This window comes from Mobula hypostoma, chromosome 8 (assembly GCF_963921235.1).
Source record: "Mobula hypostoma chromosome 8, sMobHyp1.1, whole genome shotgun sequence".
Classification (NCBI taxonomy): Eukaryota; Metazoa; Chordata; class Chondrichthyes; order Myliobatiformes; family Myliobatidae; genus Mobula; species Mobula hypostoma.
The window spans coordinates 70,457,640-70,471,656 of NC_086104.1; positions in this window are offsets into that span (position 1 = coordinate 70,457,640).

Sequence of the window (14,017 nt, forward strand, 5' to 3'; positions counted from 1 at the left end):
TGAATGGATGAAGACAGAGTATAGAGCAAAGCTACAGGAGAAGATTCTGTATGCAACTGTGAATGACAAATGTTACAGAATCACATCTCAAGACAGTGAGGAGGTGTCAGCTCTTCAGTGTCAACAAGAAGAAGCAGATGGCCGCCTACTTCTCCATGCTGCCCATGCCACAAGAGAGGGATACCAATCTGTAGTGATCTGCTCAGAAGACACAGATGTCTTTATCATGTCTTTAGCATTTTGTGACAAGATTGAGGCCTCATTGTTCCAGAAGTGTGGTACTAGAACCCGTACAAGGCTTGTAGACATCAGGAAGGTTGCTGTCACTGTTGGCATAGAGGTTTGTAGGGCTCTCATCGGGCTGCACACATATACAGGATGTGACTCTGTAAGTGCTTTTGCAGGCAAAAGGAAGACAAGTGCCCTAAAACTTCTGATAAGCAACAGGGAAACTCAGGACACATTCTTAGAGTTGGGTCAGGAATGGGACCCCTCCCCAGAACTGATGGACAAACTGGAGGCATTTACATATCTCCTGTATGCTCCAAAAGCATCAACCACCAAGGTCAATGAGCTCAGGTATCACCTTTTCTGTGCCAAAAAAAGTGAAATTGAAAGTCATCAACTCCCACCATGCAAGGACTGCTTAACAAAACATGCACAGTGAGCCAACTACCAGGCTGGTATATGGAGAAGATGTTTGGAGAAGGACCCACAAGTGCCAAGGCCTGTTGGCAGAGGATGGAAGATGGAGGGAGAAGAGGAAGCTGAACAGTTGGTGGTGCACTGGATGGAAGGCCAGCCAGCACCCGATGCCGTCCTGGATCTACTGGCCTGTAACTGTCCAAAAAAATGTTCACTCCCAAGATGTATGTGTGTTGCAAATGGCATCAGGTGTACTGACATGGGTAGACTGGCAGACTGTGAGAACCAGGCATCCACCTCAGAGAGTGTGGAAAGTTAAGATGAAGATGTGGAAGACTTGGAAAATTATGATTATTAATAGGTTATGAAAGTATGGAAAACAAAGTATGGAAAGCAGTCTTTGATTAAATATATTCATTTTACAAGCAAATGGGGCCTAGGTTATGGCCGTGTGGAACCCCACATTTGAATTATTGTACTGTAATTCTATATGCTGTGACAAAAGGTTAAGATTGTTTTGATTTGATACAACAATATGGAAAATATCATGACATTGATAAAACTCCAGAAATCTGTCCAAATGAGGTTTTTTACCTTTTTTTGGGGGGTGGGGGTGGGGTGGTGGTGTAACATTTTCTGCTGTACTGATGATAATATGGAATATAGACAAAAAGTGATTACTTATTTGAATAAAGCTACCGCTGGTGCAATGCTATTGCATATTTTCTAACTCTAGAGATGTATACCTTACCAAAAATCACTATGAGCATTATTCCCCTCAGATGGTACTGACCAACCCTACTGGCTCACGGACTAAAGGGCACATGGCTACAAAATTAGGGGCTGGTTGCTTTAAAATGAAGTATATAGAAATTTCTTTTCTCAGAGGGAAGTGAATCTCTGGAATTGTCTGCCCCAAGAGATGGTGGAGTCTAGATCATAAGATACATTTGAGGTTAAGATGGATAAATATTTGAAAGATCAAGGAATTGGGGTTATGAGGAACAGGCAGAAGAGAGGAGCTGAGATCAGCACAGATGATAATGAATGGTGGGACAGGGTTGTGGGATTGACTGGCTTGCTCTTGTTCTATTTTGTGTTCAGGACCTGCTGAGTTTCATTCTGTTGGACTGGATTGAAATGAACATGACTCATTTCACAAAGGACTGTGCCGACACGTCTAGACAGGATTGTAACCCACCTTAAAGAAGTAGGTTCAGTGTCAAAAGCTCGCGCAAAGACTTTGATAAAGCAAATAACGATAGCTCGTTCCCGGTGTTAAGAAGGTTCTTCAATAGAGTACACAAATTTAAGGTGACTAGTGGTAAGAGGAAGAGAATTTTTCTTTGATTCATTGAGTTGATATTATTTATTAATGGCATGTGAGTGTTTCTGGAAAGACCAGTGCTTCTTGTCCTTCCTCCTTTGTCCTGAGAAGGTGGTAGAAGTTGTCACTCTGACCTACATGGGGTTGTTGGGCAGGAAGTTCTAGGATTTGGACACAATGATGAGGAGGGACTGGTGATACATTTGTCAGATGTGTTTGGTACCTGCAGGGGAATCTATAGGTGGCGAAGCTCCTGTGCACCTCCTCTCCTAGTCCATTCCGATGGGAGTGAAAAGTACTGACGGTGCAAGAGATGCCTTGGCAATAAGGCCACTGTATTTTCGTACTGTCCATCTCATCCATGCTTACAATGTTGCCTCCCTATGTGAATCCCTTTTGCCTGCACTGGGATCATATCCCTCTGTGCCTTTCCTATTCAAGTAGCCGTCCCGATGACTTTAAAGTATTCAAAATGTATTTGCTTCTGCCATCTTCTTTAGCAGCTATTCCAGATATTCACTACACTCTTTGTGGGGAAAAAAATACCCTTTGGATCTCTTCTATTTTTTTGCCTCTCAGCTAAAGATCTTGCCCTGGCCTCCACTGCCCTGGGAAAATGGCTTCTACTATCTGATTATGCCCCTTTTAATTTTACAAATCTATAAAGTCACCCCTCAGCCTTCTATATTCCAGTGAGAACAAACCTAGCAATAATAAAGACCGTAACACATAGGAGCAGAATTAGGCCATTTGGCCCATCGAGTCTGCTCTGCCATTTAATCATGGCTGATCCTTTTTTTCCCTCCTCAGCCCCACTGGCCAGCCTTCTCCCTGTAACCTTTAAGATCATAAGACATAGGAGCAGAATTAGGCCATTTAAAGATCCCAGCACTGACTGCAGTACACCATGTTGCATATTTCTAGTCAGAGAAACACTTTGTTCGCCAATACCCTTGGCCTTCTATCACCAAGCCAATTTTGAATCTAGTTTGCTCACATGCATCAGGTCCCTTTTGGATCAGCCTTTCATCCAAGATCTTGTCAAAGGCCTTAGCCCATGCAAACAACGTCTACTGGTCTGCCTTCATCAATTTTGTGGAAGATGTGTTGAAATGCTGGAGTTTTATGGCAGTGAGTAAGGATGCAAATCAGATAGGTTGCTTTGATCTGGACAGCAAGGAGCTACTTGAGTGTTGGTCCAGGCATGTGGAGAGCATACTGTCAGACTCCTGAATATTGCCTTGTAGGTGGTGGAAAAGCTTTAGGGTGTAAGGAGGTGAGCCACTAATGGCAGAATACCCCACTTCTGACCTAGCTCAATATTTTTGTGCTTGTCCAGTTGAGTTTCTGGTCAGTGGTGACACCCGGATGGAGTGGGAATCTGACATGCCTGAAAGTTCCTTCGGTCTGGTTTTATTTATAGATACAGCGTGAAACAGGCCCTTCGTGCAAAACGAGCACCACCACCTAGCAAACCACTAACTTAACCCTAGGCTAACCACAGGACAATTTACAATGACCAATTAACATCCTGACTGGTATACCTTTGGGTTGCGGGAAGAAATCGGAGCACCGGGAGAATTCCCGCGTGCACACAGGAATGAACACACGAACTTACTTGCGAGGGCGCCAGAATTGAATTCTGATGCCCCCAGCTGGAATAATGCTGTGCTAACCTCTATGCTGCAGTGACACCCTATCCGTGCGTGGGCTGCTTCATTTTGTAAAGAGCAAATGAATATCGTGTAATCATCGGCAAACACACCCACTGTCTGACCTTGTGCTGGAAGGAAGCAGCTGAAGTTGTTCGAGCCTAGGACACCAGTCTGAGAAACTTCTGCAGTGATGTTCTGTGGCTGGGATGATTGATCTCTTTCAATCACAACCGTCTTCCTTGTGCAAAGTATAACTCCAGTCTGTTAACTTGAGAGCACAATAGAATCTTTCTAAAGGGAAAGGAAATGTTTGCAGGGTGAGGGGCCTATGAGGTGACGTTTTGGAGCAGCTTGTGGCTGAGTCCTCTTGGGAAAAGGCAATTCTGGATTGGGTGTTGTGTCATGAACTGGCTTAAGGTAAAGGAACTCTTGATAAAGTCAGGTGTATCAGTATTACATTAGAGGCATGAGAGAGGAGCTGGCCAAAGTTCATTGGAAGGGGACACGAGCAGGGATGACGGCAGAACAGCAGTAGCTGGAGTTTCTGGGGGCAATTTGGAAGGGTCAGGATAGTTGGCCAGAAGGACCTGTTTCCATGGTGTACTTTTTCTATGATAGATATGTCCCAAAGAAGTAGTTTTGAAGTATCCTAAAGGGAAGACAAGGGAAGTCAAAGATAACATAAAAGGAAACAAGAGAACATATAATATACTAACAATGAGAGGATTGGGAAGCATTTAAATACCAGCAGAAGGCAGTTACAAGAACCTTAAGGAGAGAAAAGATGAAGGTAAGCTAGCAATAATATAAAAGAGGATACCAAGTTTTTTGCAGTGGCATAAAGGGTAAAAGAGAGTCAAGAGTCTGGTGGAGAGGTAGTAACGGGGGACAAAGAAATGGCAGATTAACTATTTTGTATCAGTCTTCACTGTGAAAGACATTAGCAGTACGCTAGAAGTTCGAGAGAATCAGGGGGCATACAGTGGCATGCAAAAGTTTGGGCACCCTGGTCAAAATTTCTGTTACTGTGAATAGCTAAGCGAATAAAAGATGAACTGATTTCCAAAAGGCATAAAGTTAAAGATGACACATTCCTTTAATATTTTAAGCAAGAAAACTTTTTTTTATTTCCATCTTTTACAGTTTCAAAATAAAAAAGGAAAAGGGCCCAAAGCAAAAGTTTGGGCATCCTGCATGGCAGTACTTAGTAACACCCCCTTTGGCAAGTATCACAGCTTGTAAACGCTTTCTGTAGTCAGCTAAGAGTCTTCCAATTCTTGTTTGGGGGACTTTCGCCCATTCTTCCTTGCAAAGGGCTTCTAGTTCTGTGAGACTCTTGGGCCGTCTTGCATGCACTGCTCTTGTGAGGTCTATCCACAGATTCTCGATGATGTTTAGGACTGTGAGGGCCATGGCAAAACCTTCAACTTGTGCCTCTTAAGGTAGTCCATTGTGGATTTTGAGGTGTGTTTAGGATCATTATCCTGTTGTAGAAGCCATCCTCTTTTCATCTTCACAAACACGAGGAAATCTGCAGATGCTGGAAATTCAAGCAACACACACAAAAATTGCTGGTGAACACAGGCCAGGCAGCATCTATAGGAAGAGGTACAGTTGACGTTTTGGGCTGAGACCCTTCATCCTTTGCTCATTGCGGCCAAAAAGTTCTATCTTAACTTCATCAGTCATCAGGACTTGTTTCCAAAATGCATCAGGCTTGTTTAGATGTTCCTTTGAACCTTTTGAATAGAACTTTTTGGCCGCAATGAGCAAAGGTATGTTTGGAGAAAAAAGGGTGCAGAATTTCATGGAAAGAACCCTTCTCCAACTGTTAAGCACGTCTGCAGAATTCCTGTTGTTTGCGTTTAAATTCACTACTGCGAAGCCTCTTCCGGTGATGCCTACACCGAAGAAGTTTAGATCCTCTCTTCGACAGGAGTTCAGTGAAACCATCTCTCACTGCTCCCCATCTGTAATTTCTTCGGCTCTTCAACTTTTCGACCACACTTTGACTCAAACTCGCTCATTTTGCATCTCCCCCTCCCCCTCCAGCTTTCAAATCCCTTACTCACTCTTCCTTCAGTTAGTCCTGACAAAGGGTCTCGGCCTGAAATGTCGACTGCGCCTCTTCCTATAGATGCTGCTTGGCCTGCTGCGTTCACCAGCAACTTTGATGTGTGTTGCTTGAATTTCCAGCATCTGCAGAATTCCTGTTGTTAAGCACGGGGGTGGATCGATCATGCTTTGGGCTTATGTTGCAGCTAGTGGCACGGGGAACATTTACTGGTAGAGGGAAGAATGAATTCAGCAAATTCTGGAAGCAAACATCACACCGTCTGTAAAAAAGCCTAAGATGAAAAGAGGATGGCTTCTACAACAGGATAATGAACCTAAACACACCTCAAAATCCACAATGGACTACCTCAAGAGGTGCAAGCTGAAGGTTTTGCCATGGCCCTCACAGTCCCCTGACCTAAACATCATTGAGAATCTGTGGATAGACCTCAAAAGAGCAGTGCTTGCAAGACGGCCCAAGAATCTGACAGAACTAGAAGCCTTTTGCAAGGAAGGATGGGTGAAAATCCCCCAAACAAGAATTGAAAGACTCTTAGCTAGCTACAGAAAGCATTTACAAGCTGTGATACTTGCCAAAGGGGGTGTTACTAGGTACTGACCATGCAGGGTACCCAAACTTTTGCTTCGGGCCCTTTTCCTTTTTTGTTATTTTGAAACTGTAAAAGATGGAAATAAAAAAGTTTTCTTGTTTAAAATATTAAAGAAATGTGTCTTCTTTAACTTCATGCCTTTTGGAAATCAGTTCGCTTAGCTATTCACAGTAACAGAAATTTTGACCGGGGTGCCCAAACTTTTGCATGCCACTGTAAGTGAGCGCAATAGTATTACTGCGGAGAAGGTGCTTGGGAAGCTGAAAGGTCTGAAGGTGGATAAGTTACCTGGACCAGATGGACTACACCCCAGCATTCTGAAAGAAGTACTTGAAGAGACTATGGAAGCATTAGTAATGATCTTTCAATAATCATTAGCTTCTGGGGTGGTTCCAGAGCACTAGAAAATTGCAAATGTCTCTCTAATCTTTAAGAAGGGACGGCGGCAGAATAAAGGCAATTGTAGGCCAGCTAGTCTAACTGACTTCAGTAGTTGGGAAGATGTTGGAGTCCATTATTAAGGATGAGGTTTTGGGGTACTTGGAGGAACATGATAAAGTAGGCCAAAATCAGCATTGTTTCCTTAAGGGGAAATCTTGCCTGACAAATATGCGTAATTTTTTGAGGAAGTAACAAGCAGGATAGATAAGCAGATAACTTGGATTTTCAGAAGACTTTTGACAAGGAGCCGCACATGAAACTGCTTAACAACGTAAGAGCCAATGACATTACAGGGAAGATAATAGCATGGATAGAAAATTGTATGACTGGCGGAATGCAAAGAGTGGGAATAAAGGGAGATTTCTCTGGTTGGCTGCCAATGACTAGTGGTGTTCAGCAGGGGATGGTGTTGGGACTGCTTCTTTTTATGTTATATGATTTGGATGATTGAATTGTTGGTTTCGTGGCCAGGTTTGTGAATAATAAGAAGATAGATGTGGGGGCAAATGGTTTTGAAAAAGCAGGTAGTGTGCAGATGGACTTAGACAGATTGGAAGATTGGGAGAATGGGTAAAGAAGTGGCAGATGGAATATCGTGTAGGGGAATGTATGGTTATGCATTTTGGTAGAAGAAATAAAGGCATAGACTATTTCCTAAATGAGGAGAAAATGTAAAAGTCAAAGCTGCAAATGGTGGTAAGGAAGGTAATTTCAATGTTAGCATTCATTTCAGGAGGACTGGAATATAAGAGCAAGGATGTAATGCTAAGGTCTTTTAAGACATTGGTCAGACCACTTTTAGAGTATTGTCAGCGGTTTAGGGCCCATTAGCTAAGAAAAGACGTGCTGGCATTGGAGAGAGTCCAGAGGAAGTTTACGAGAATTATTATGGGAATGAAAGGGTTAACATATGAGGTGCATTTGATGGCTCTGGACTTGTATTCACAGGAGTTTAGAAGAATGGGGAGGGATCTCATTGAAACCTATTGAATATTGAACAGCTTAGACAAGTGGATGTGGGGAGGATGTTTCCTAGAGTGGGTGAGTCTAGGACCAGACAGCACAGCCTCAGAATAGAGGAATGTCCATTTAAAACACAGATGAGGGGGAATTTCCTAGCCCAAAGGTAGTGCATCTGTGAAAGTCTTTGCCACGGATGGCTGTGGAGGCCAAGTCATTGAGTATATTTAAAGCAGAGGTTGATGGTTTCTTGATCAGTCAGGATGTCAAAGGTTACAGAGAGAAGGCTTAGGAAAGGGATTGAGAAGGATAATAAATCAGCCAAGATAGAATGGCGGAGCAGACCCGATGGGCCAAATGGTCTAATTCTGCTCTTATGTCTTGTGAAAGAGCAGGGAAATTTCAACTACAATTTGAAATATTTCAAATATTATCACTTTGGGCTATGATGCAACTCACCCTGGTCATTGTTTGCCTTGAAGAAACCAACACGTTAGACTATTTTCCCTGAATAATTTCTCAGTGATCTTCAGGTCATATTCCTACACTCAATAACACCAGGAGCCAAACCTACTCATAATGTCCTAGTGTGCTCATGCATCTTAAAGACATTTGCTTTGAGACATTATACAACTTGTTCATGTCTGCAAGCAAGCTCTTCTGCAAATTATAACTTGTACTCCGCAAGAGACACAGGGGAAGTGAGAGAGGAATAACTTTCTTTCCTTTGTAGGATGTCTTGGTCAAAACAGAAAAGCATTGCTGACAGCAACAAAGATATGAAAGTTGGACCATTTTGAGAGCAAGTGTTTGCAAATCCATCTGAGAGCTCAGATGAAAGCACCTATGGAGAGCCTTTGTTCTGCTGCCTGCTTTCTCTTTAGGCTCTGTATGAAGGATTATGATGCATTGGCAGAAAGCCACCAAAACCTTAACTTCCCCACCCGTGTGTTCACAATCCTCAAAGAAAGCAGTCCTCACTTCTTGTACACTTCTGACGTGTTGCATGTTAATAGGTGAAAGGGACCCACTGAAAAAAATATTGCTGAACATGAGGAAAAGGGCTATCTTCTGCTTTTTAAAATTTTCAATAAAACCATAAAGTTAAGAACAAAGGATGGATTTACAATTTTGTAGGCAGAAAGAATTTTCTCCGTCAGCTCTCTTTCCCTCGCTTAATACTGGAGTGGGTCGCGTGTCAATGGGGAACAGAAACGCTGGCTGATGTTATCCTTCAAGGCTCCCTGAATTCGGCTGAAGTCCTCCCATCACTGATCATCTGATTCCTGTTACCTCAAAGGAGTCCGATTCCTATGAACACTTTCTCCAGAGAAGTAGGAAAGCAAAATGAAATGTACATCTGTCTCTCATTCACCTGTGCTTGTCACTGGATTAATGCCTGTTGGATGTCAATGAGGAACATGAAGTCCTTTGCATTTGTTTTCCTATTGTTCATGGAATACATGTTGCTATGCTAAGGCCAACATTCTTTTCCTATCCTTACTTCTCTGTGTCAGGGACAGCTATGGACCCATCATATTGCTGTAGGCCTGAATTCAAAATGACAAAGGGAGGGATAACTGATTTCTTCCACTATAGAGCATGAGATGTGCCAGTGGATGCTTATATCTCAAGAACAATGTGCACGGCATTATCGATGATGCTTTTTATTTTGGGTTTATTTTATTGTTGTTGTCCAGAATATCAAATTTGAGATCCAAAATTATCTGTTCTATCTACCAGCTGTATTCAAGCATCGCCAGGTGGAGCTTTTGGCAAATATTAATCTGGTGCTTATTGTGGCATGAAAGGTACTGTATGGTGGAAACTAATACCGAATGAAATGCTGATTATGCAGTGTTCCAGGGGTGGTTCACTCATTATTATGGTCAGCTTCAGGAGATTTGAACGTGCCTCAGCATCTAGCTGAGATTTCAAAGACTTACTGACATGAAATCTTTGTGATCGCTGCAAAGGTATCTCAGTCAACAGCAGCTTTGGCTATCACTATTGAAGGAGAGGAAGTGGTGGATTAAAAAGGAAGGATAAACAGAAGGACACACATCTGGGTGGAGAGAAAGAGTCTGTCTAGATGGAGTTCGCGATGGCCTGAGCATCCTCTGCTGCTCCAGTTTCCTCCCAAATTCCGACGACAAGGATTGGGAGGTTGTGTTGCCTCTCGTGTGTTGGTAAGAGGTGCATTGATGACAAGAATGTGGAGAGAATAAAACATCGGGATTAATTTAAGCAACGCACACAAAATGCTGGATGAACTCAGCAGGCCAGGCAGCATCTAGGAAGAGGGGCTCTGCAGCAGGGTGCTCGACTGTACTCTTTTCTGAGGTGCTGCCTGGCCAGCTGAGTTCCTCCAGCGTTTTGTGTGTGTGCATTGCTTGGATTAAGTTAAATGGATGCCTGATAGTACAGACTCAGTGGGCTGCAGGGCCAGCTTCAGTGCTGTATTTCTCCTTGACTCTAACAACTCCAGCAGCCTAATACCTGACCCAGTTAAATGTTTGCTGGTACTGAACTAAATGCTCACAGGGAGAGTGGGTCAGCCGTCCCACATGGAGGTACTTGGGTGAGGCTGCAGGGAAGCTAAGCTGAACTCGTCTGGAGGCAGCACCATTTGTGCCAATGCTCTGGTGCACGTTAGCTGTCCCTGCAAACGTTACACGACTTCTCACACTTTTCTGATCTGGACTGAGGTGGCGGGGCATGATACTGGACTGTATGAAGTGCTGGTGTTGCCTCAGCCAAAGGAAGGGGAAGGCATGGAGGTACCTTGCAGGAGTGGGACCAGGGACAAAGACCTGAGGCAAGAGAAGTAGGATGTTCCACTGGCTTTAATGAGATAAATCAAAACAGTTTTGCTAAATGAGCTGAAATCGTTTGCAGCGACAGAGGAGTTGGTGTCTGAAGGCACGGACCTGAAGTGATCCATAATAAAACATTTTTAATGCAGTAATACTTCAGGAGCTGTGAAGAATTTCATCTGGGATTGTTAAAGGAAGATTTGCATTTGTGTCGTGCCTTTTATAACCTTGGGCCCTCCTAAGATGGTTTATGTCTTATGCAGTGTTTCTCAGGAGTGGAAGCTTGCTGTATTGTAAGAAAAACATGAAAAATAGTAATTACAGGGCCATGTTTTAATTTAAGAGCTGGATGTGCATTAGGATTCTAGGGCAACACACAAACTGCCGGAGGAACTCAGCAGGTCAGGCAGCATCTATGGAGAGGAATGAAGTCGAGGTTTTGATCTGAGATCCTTCATCACACCTCAGCCCAAAACATCGACTATTTATTTTCCCCCATAGATGCTGCCTGACCTGCTGAGTTCCCTCAGCATTTTGCGTTGCTCATGATCTCCAGCATCTGCAGAATCTCTTGTGTCTTTAATTCTGGGGATAATCCACCCCCCCCCCAAAGAAACTGCACGAGATCTTTTACACATGGGTTTCTGCAGATGCTGAAATCCAGAGCAACTCACACAAAATGATGGAGGAACGCAGCAAGTCAGGAGGGTAATAAACAGTCGATGTTTTGGGTGAGACCCTTCGTCAGGACTGGAAAGGAAGGGGGTCAGAGGCCAGAATAAGAAGGGGAAGGGGTGCAGCTGGCAGGTGATATGCGAGGCCAGGTGATGGAGAAGGTGGGTGAATGAGGGAGGGGAATTAAATGAGAAGGTTGGAGGAGATCTTTAGCTTCCAAAGAGGGAAAATAGCAGTGGGTTTAGTACCTCATCTGAGGGTCAGGAATGACAGCCAGTTGGAATTCTGAACAGCTCTGGGAACATTGCACTAATTCCTGGATTGGGACTTGAACTCTCAACCTTCTGATTCAGAAGCAAGGGTGCTACAAGTTGAACACAGAGTTGATAACGCAAACACGAGGAAATCTGCAGATGCTGGAAATTCAAGCAACACACACAAAATGCTGGTGAATGCAGCAAGCCGGGCAGCATCTATAGGAAGAAGTACAGTCGACGTTACGGGCTGAGACCCTTCGTCAGGACTAACTGAAAGAAGAGATAAATCTCTTACTATCTCTTCTTTCAGTAAGTCCTGATGAAGGGTCTCAGCCCTAAACGTCGACTGTACCTCTTCCTATAGATGCTGCCTGGCCTGCTGCGTTCACTAGCATTTTGTGTGTGTTGACAGAGTTGATAAGGTGAGGCAGTCCGGTCTCTCTGCATATCTGGAGTATTCACATACATTAATCATTTGACCAAGGAAAAATACATTAATCCATATCAGAAGATGTAGTTTCGAAGGCACCAGCAGTGAGTGCTGGGCACAACTTGTGTTCCCTGATCTGCTTGGCACAGCTGGTTGCAGCACTAATGAAACAGTAGGTATGGTGGTGGTGGGGATGGGGTGGGGGTGATAAAAGGGAAGGGTTCCTGGAAATTAAATGTCATTGAAAAAAAACTAGAAAAGGCTGCAGAAATAGTGTTACAATTACTCACCAACTCTTCCGACCATGCCTTTTAAACTCACTTCCATATATAGCACATTGCCTAGCAACCCCAGAAGTCGATTAAATATAGGCATGAGGAACATTGTGAATAATGCATATTGGACACGTGCAATGATACACTCAGACTAGTCTTTAATATTGCAACAGTACTCCAGCTTCTGCTGCAAATGTGGGATTTAATTGGAACTTCATTCGAAACACGAACAAAGTGACAATTTGGCAGACTAGACATTGGCCAAAGTTTCAGCTATAAAGCCTCTCCTGATTTGGTTCTTGTGGGACACGGGGATGATGGAAATAATCCCAGCCACAATCAAGAGAGGGAGCAACCTCACTCCCACCCCCGAGGTTGTGGGTTCCTTCCACTCTGGAAGACGGGCAGGGCATTATTGAGAGAATGGTGCACTTTTTGGAGGTGGTGTCCTTCTGGTGGTAAAGCTAAAGCAAGCTTCTGCCTGTGCTCGGTGGAGGAGATAGGGGATCCCACCTCACTGCCTGTAAGGAAAGCAAAGGGTTACACCCCCAGCACTCAGCCAGTGCTTTTATAACAGTGCATCTGGCCGCCACTGTACATGTACATGTTCCTTTGTGGAGGCTTGCTGTGTGCTGATTGACTGTTGCATTTGTTATACCAAAGGGACTGAATATCTGCAAAGCAGCTGAGGTTGTTCTAAACTCGAATCGTAGAGTCATAGAACACAGAGAAACAAGTCCTCCAGCGCACGACATCCCAGTCAATCATCCACACTAATCACATTCACCAGCACTTGATCCGTAGCCTTTCTCTGCCTTGGCCATTCAAATTCTCATCCCACCTGCTTCCACCACCTTATAAAATTCTATACGACAGCAAGAACTTCTTTTCTTCCATTATTCCTGCTGTACAGTACATGGCATTGTAATAGTTTCTTCATAAATAGACACTGCCTGGGTGTGGTTTTTAACCTCATGGGGCTGATGGAGACTGGATGTACTACCATAGTGATGGTGTCAGCTGTCAGCACTGGAGATGATACAGCAGCACGTTCGCAGTGATTTACAGAACCCACAGAACGTATAGCCCAGGATGCAAGCAGTCAAAGTGGAAAAACAGAGATCACAAATAATCAGAATCAGGTTCATTGTCACTGGTATTAGCCATGACATTTGTGGCAGCAGTACCGTGCAGGCATAACAAACTACAATAACTAGAACGTAAATAAGTAGTGCAAAAGAGATGGTCAAAAAGATGAGAAATACCGCTGCCTTTGTGATAATCTTCAGTGCTGATGGAATTCTGCTGGAAACACCAAGCAGTGACTTCAATGCATTTGCTAGGCAAGTTCTCACATTTCAGGAGCAACTTGCAACTGCAACCTGGCAAGCACACGAAACTCCTCCAAACAAGCGGCATTTCAGAAATCCCACCATCTTGATCACTCAGTAAAGGTGTGAATGATTTTTGTTTTATCTATCGACTTCAAACGCGGAGAAATTATATGAAATCTCTTTTGTTATATCCCTTCTAAGTGAAGTTGCCAGTACATATGTAGACTAGCAAGCTCGGTTAAGCATCAATATTAAAGGAACATTCCGTGACAGAAATGTTGTAATTGACAAATAAAAGTCCATGCCTTGTTAATGGGCCTCTGTTAATAGGAATGTTTGTTTAAAGGAAACATTTGCTTAGGTACACTGATTCATTCTCCATATATAGGCTAGTGTTTGCTTTATAGGAAAGACTGGATAAAGGAAATGGTTTGTTCACCGCAGGGCTGTGGCCATTAAAAACCTTCTACTATGTTTAAAATAAACAAATAAACAAGCAGTTCATTTATCCCCTTTCTGAAAGGGTTAAGAAACCA